A 6,099-nucleotide genomic window follows, 5' to 3' on the forward strand; every position below is an offset into this window, starting at 1 on the left:
TGCACGTGACGTCATTTTGTGCTTCTGCGCACGGTCCGCAACCTGGAAACACGCAACCCGCAGCGTTCGTAACCCGAGGTATGACGGTAATACTTTTATTATTTATATGCCGCCCATCTGACTGGTTGCCCCAGCCATTCTGGGTGGCTTCCAACAAAATATTAAAACACAACCCCCCCCCCCAAAAAAAAAAACACCAATTAAAATCTCCCTGTATAGGTCTGCCTTCAGATGTTACATGCGACTGACACTTCTCATCCACCACTACCTTACATTCTGGCCATAAAAGCTAAAGATACACTTCTAATATTCTTCCATGCCACAAAGTCAGCTTTAGCAAGGGCCAATGAGCTGTCTACTGCTCCTGGGACTTACTTAGCAGTGTGAAATATTTTGGCTGGAGTCTGACAATGGTTTTTCAAATGGGTGAAGGTGATAGAAGAGAGAGAGCCATCATTGTGCTCTGGTCAAAGCAGTTTTGCAGATTTTTGAATCTTGACAAAGCTTATCAAAAACTATTTGCATCATAGTGAGAGGAGAGTGTCACACAGGAATGGAGGACTCCATCATACCAGAATGGCGAAAATGCTGGCTTCTTCAGGAAGCCAGAAGTAAAGTTCAGCCTGTTACCTATTTGTCTTTTCCCTTCCATAATTGTAGGTTCCCAAACTGCTCTCCCAGTCCACTTGAAAATTGTATTGGTAGAGAACTTAATGGTGTGTTTTTTCCATTGTAGAAATGGTACTTTGCTGTGCTAGATGCTGTGTGGTTTTTACTTGTATTTATAGACACACCATGGACTACCTGCATGAAGCTCCTGGATCACCAGCTGTTCATGGGCCAGTTGAGGAATCCTTTCCTTGGGGATATACTCACCTCGCCCCTTGCTGGGCTGGTTTGGAACAAATCATAGAATTCTACAGTTGGGAGGGACCGCGAGGGCAGTGTTAGAAACTGAGATATGAAAGCTAGGAGTTAAATGGCACCTTAAACATAGCTTATGGGCACAACAATGGAATGTCTAGGTGTACTTTTTTTTTATAACAAGAATACAAAAATGAAAATGAATGAACTGCAGCTAAAATACTATGTTCATTTTTCACACTGTCTAGTCCTTCTCCTGCCCACCCCCCTAATATTCATAAGAGGGTCTCTTCTCCAGTCTTCAGAGTAGCTGGAAGTGGGGAGGCAGAAAAAGGTCCTCCTTTCCTTTCCTTCCACTCTGCAGTTTTATTCTGAAATCTTAGGTGAAGTACTGTGCCGAGAGCTCAGAAACTGCTCTCGTTAATGAAATTCCCTGTCGCGAAATGCACCATGGGAGTTTCGAACACTGCCCAAGGGTCATTTAGTCCAACACCCTACAATGCAGGAATTCTGCTCATAGATGTCCCTGGGTAGGCTCAAACCACCAACCTTCTGGTTAACAGCCAGATGCATTGACCCACTGAGCCACAGGAGGGCTCTTATGATAATACTCTTATGATAGCTAAAGTAGGCAACATGACCTGCTTTATTCACATGGCCACAAGCACAAATGAACGGTGGGCATTCTTCTAATCTCTGTGTTACGTGTATACACACGCATTCTCTCTCTTTTACTGGGGCATCTACATGTCTGTTAGTGAATCACTTCCCAAGAGGCATCCCAAACCAATGGCCATTCTTGATGTTAATTTCCTCTTTGCAGGAGCTATATAAAAGTGCTGTTAGTCCCTGTTACACTTGAGGCAAATGAAGGCCTCAACAACACCTCTCTCCTAGATTAATACTTCTGGAAGCTCTGTGGTGCTGACTGCTTGAGTACATGATTTTAAATGTTTGATAGTGTGCTAAAATATTTTCGTTGTTGCTTACATAGACCTGACCATCCCTCACAAAACATGTTTTGGCATGTGATGGTATTAGGTACAGCGTGTGTTCAGAAGCCTGCTCTTTCCCTCTTTCACCCCTTGCCCCAAAGGAAAAAAAAACCGCTGGTGGTTGTTGTGGGACGACTTTAGCTACCAAATTCTAAGAGATGTTTGCTTTATTTTCTGTATTTTGCATGGCCCTCCAGTGAGTGTTAAGTGTCATGCACACATCACACACACACACACACACGGAGCACGTGCACATTGGAAAAGTGAAAGTGTTCTTGAAGCCTTGTTGTCAGGGGTTCAGGAGCAGAGGCACAGGGAAGAGAGGAGATGGAGAGCGAAGGGGAAGAATCCGAGGGGAGCGTAGGAGAAGAGGACAGTGGACCGAGGGATTCCATGAGCCTCTCCAGCGAATCGGAAGATTCACAGAAGGGGGCGCCAGTGGCCAGGGGTAGGGGGTTCCCAAGGGGAACATCCCAGGAGCAAGGGGACAGCAGGGACTCCCAGAGCAGTAGTTGGAAATCAGGACCAGCTTCCCCACCAGAGCAGAGTGGGGGGGAAGAGTCCCAAGGATCGGGGCCAGTGCATTCCCCACCAGGGAGAGAAGATAAGGCAGGGCTGACCACACCTCCATCGGAGAGTCAGACAACGGAGGAGAGGTCAGATCCAGCCAGTGTCCCGGAAGAGGGAAGCAGTGACCGAAGTAGTGTAACGGTTAGGAGAAAGGTCACTGGGCTGGCGCGAGAGGCAAGTTCAAATGTACAGGAGCGCGGGACAGCAGAGAATGAGGATTGGGAACCGGGTCCTAAAGCCCGCCGGAGGGAGGGGGAGGAGCTAAGCGACTCAGCGTCGGAAGAGTCCAGAAAGGGCAATGCCCCAGCGGGCAGGAGGACCCAGAGGAGGAGAGAGCAGCGTAAAAGGTGGAGCAGGGCTAGGATCTTAAACTGGTGTCATAGGGGAGGAGACTCAGACGGTACTTCGCCGGTCTAGGGTTAAGACGTAGAGCTGCGCGCTGCGGCTTGGAAATGGAAACTGAACATCAATAAAGACTTTTGTACATAACGACAGCCTGGCGTTGGTCCTCTGTGAGCTGGGACCTAGGGGCAGCTCTGACACTTGTTGTCCTTGACCAACTTCCCCCATTCCTGCCGTTGCCTCATTAAAGAAAATGAAGCTGGAAGATAAAAAGTATCCAGGGAGAAAAAGGAACCAACTGAACACTGATGTGAAGTGTGCTTCAAAAAGCAGCCTCCTTTCATCTAACCGTTGTTTAATGCGCCTTTTCCCTTTAACAAGAGGAATTTATTTTAATCATCACTGAAACGTTCCATTAAAAAGAAGAAAAAGACAACAACAACAGCAGTAGCAGCAGAGGGATGTTGCTAGTGAAATCTATGCAGACTTAACAGCTCAGGGATTACCCTAGAGAAGTGAATGCTGCAAAAGCTTTGTGAACCTGTCTAAACGAAAGCAAGCAGCATCTTCAAGGATTAATGAAGAACTCTGCCGATATAAAAGAAATTGTTTCTTTTCTGGGGCTGCTGCTGTGGGAGATGCAGAAAGCATGGCGAGGCCAGATAATCAGTTGGCTCAGACCCTCCTTTTGCAGGGAGGCAGATTTTGGTTAGCTTAAATGCTTCGGAGTGATTTCAACAAAAAACCCTTAATTTTTTTTCCTTCCCCAAAAACACAAGCTGTGCAATCACAATTATTTCTTAGCAAAAAGCTCACATTTTATTTGCCATTAGACACCTGCATGATGCTAAATCGTTCAGATGTGCTATGCTTTCTCTGCAGCTAAATATACTAGTACCAAGAAGGAAAAACACATTTGTCCTTGGTACTTTAAAATGTTCCAAATAAACCAGGTTAACACATACCCGTTAGGAATACTCTGAGCTCTCCCAGGCTCACAACCTGCAAGGATCACACACCCTGTCCCACATGCCAGAAGGGTTGCTCTGGCTACATGCATTGTGAGCCATTCTCATAATCTAGCTAAATGTGCCACTTGATTGTAAACCTCAACGATAAAACCAAGCAGCTTCCCTTCTTACTGTGATCTCCAAGCTATGGGGATTTCTTTGAGGAAATCAAGTTTGAAGTTCTTCTCCCCGTATTCTGTCCATATGGAATTCATGTGATACACAACTTCTTGGGATGCTTCCCCACGCTTACAAGGGCACTCTAAATCCTGTTGGGATTCAGTCTTACATCTTGTCCTTTCATGCGCTAAACCACAGAAGCAGCCTCCAATTGAGATACCTATCTGCATGCCTTTGATGCAGAGAACTTCCTCCCTGTAAGTATTCCCACAATGCAGGGCGGCCTAACTTTTAATACCAACTGGGCCACAAGAGTACTTCAATATAGAACCCACAAGCCACACACTGCCTTGTTGTGCGGTGCAGGGAGGAGCAAGAACAAAAATTGATGCCCCCACAGTGCTCATGCTGCTTTCCCAAAGCCATTTAAGCAAGGAGCTGGGCTTTGGGAAGGAGGCTTGAGGCTCTGACAGGGTCCTAGAGCCCTCCCAAAGTTGGGATAGCGCTAACTAGCTTTGGGAAGAAGAAGGGAAGACTCTAGAACCCTGTCCTAGCGCCTCCTTACCTGCCTTTGGGAAGGCAGTGCAAGGGCTGTGGGGCAGTGTTGTCCAAGGTTGCCGGGGGCCACTAAAAAGGCATTGAGGGCCGCATGCTGGAGCACCCTTCCATAATGGTAAAGCTTTTCTGCCTACAAGCCTTCTTAAGCTGACTCTGCCACACACAGATGTCCATGCTGTAATGCAAGCTGAACTTCTGGCTGGGGTGGGATTACTAACCTCCAGTATAAAATAAACCTGATTATGCTCCCTTATTTAATGCTGTCTTAGCTAGAAACCAATGTTTTTACCCTGCTGTTTTACATATTGTAAACAATTATCAACCTTGTTTAATGTATCCTTTTCTGAACTGGCTGGATTTTTTCAGACTAAGTCACCCAAGAATTGAGTGGGAAGATATAATATAGTGTGTGGGGAGTCCCTTTCAGACATTTGCATAGCTGTGTGGAAATATTTTCATGAACACCACCCATGCAGCTGGGTTTTAACAACCTAACCATGCTCAGAAAGCCAAGAGTCTTTTTTTTTTTTTTTAATCAGAGGTGGCAGATATAGATTTCAACAGGTGGTAGCAAACAATGATTTGGAAGCATTTTAGAATGAGTAGTAAAGTTGGAGTAACTAAGACAATGATCCTCAGCATTTTCATGTGTAGACTAAGTGACACTAGGATCATTTTGGGTCTTACTTCCAAGTAAATATGCTGAGGAATGGGTTGCAGTACTAATTTATCAACCACACTGGGGAAAGGGATCACACAGGAGCAAAATCCAGGTCTATGACAATGACCCATTCACATAACCCCCATTATGTGACAAAATATGATGAAAGACTGGTTTTGTTCATTGTTTTGTTCAAGTGGACACGCAAACTTGGCTGGCGACACTCGAATAATGGCCTGCATTTTGCAGCGCAGCAAATTGGGATCAGGACGGTTGCCTCTGCAGGCTTTCTTGTTTTGTTCTGTGGGATTAGAGGAGTTAATCAGAGTGACAGTGACTTCTGACTTTATACTGTTAAAAAGGTCACAAACTTGAGGCTGCATTGTTTTTTCTGGCCAGCATGCGAAACAATACATGGGAGAGCTTGCAGCATTCATGTAGCACAGTGCACTCCGCCATGAAATATCAACCAGGAAGAAAATGCCATCTCAAAAGGGTGAGCAAAAGGTCACAGGGTCAGGTTACATTTGTGCTGGTACATCTGGACTATTCATCATGCCATTCTTCCCATAACAGGTGATGACACTCTCCCACTTCAATGTTAGTAATGGCTCCAAGATCAATAGCTAAAATGCACATGCTCCCTGAATCTGGTCAATTAGATTCTCAGTTCCAAGCTCTTGTCAAGGACCCAGAGGCTGGGCTGTGGAAACTTCTGTCAGATTCAGGCTGGGGAAACTTAACACAGTAGGCTAACCTACTGACACCCCCATGCAGGGAATCCTAAGAAAAATGCTTATTTGGGAAATGCAAAACAAAGCCAAGCATACTACAAAATCAAGGAACACAGGAGAATGTGTCCCACCTCACTACACCGATTTTGCTTTAGTGATGGTAAATACAACAAATTCAGGGCCAATGCATGAAATTAAGAAGTTACAATACACCAACATCACTAAATTGAAATGCTTTCTTCTTC

The sequence above is a fragment of the Podarcis cretensis genome, assembly GCF_951804945.1.
Source record: "Podarcis cretensis genome assembly, chromosome: 2".
Classification (NCBI taxonomy): domain Eukaryota; kingdom Metazoa; phylum Chordata; class Lepidosauria; order Squamata; family Lacertidae; genus Podarcis; species Podarcis cretensis.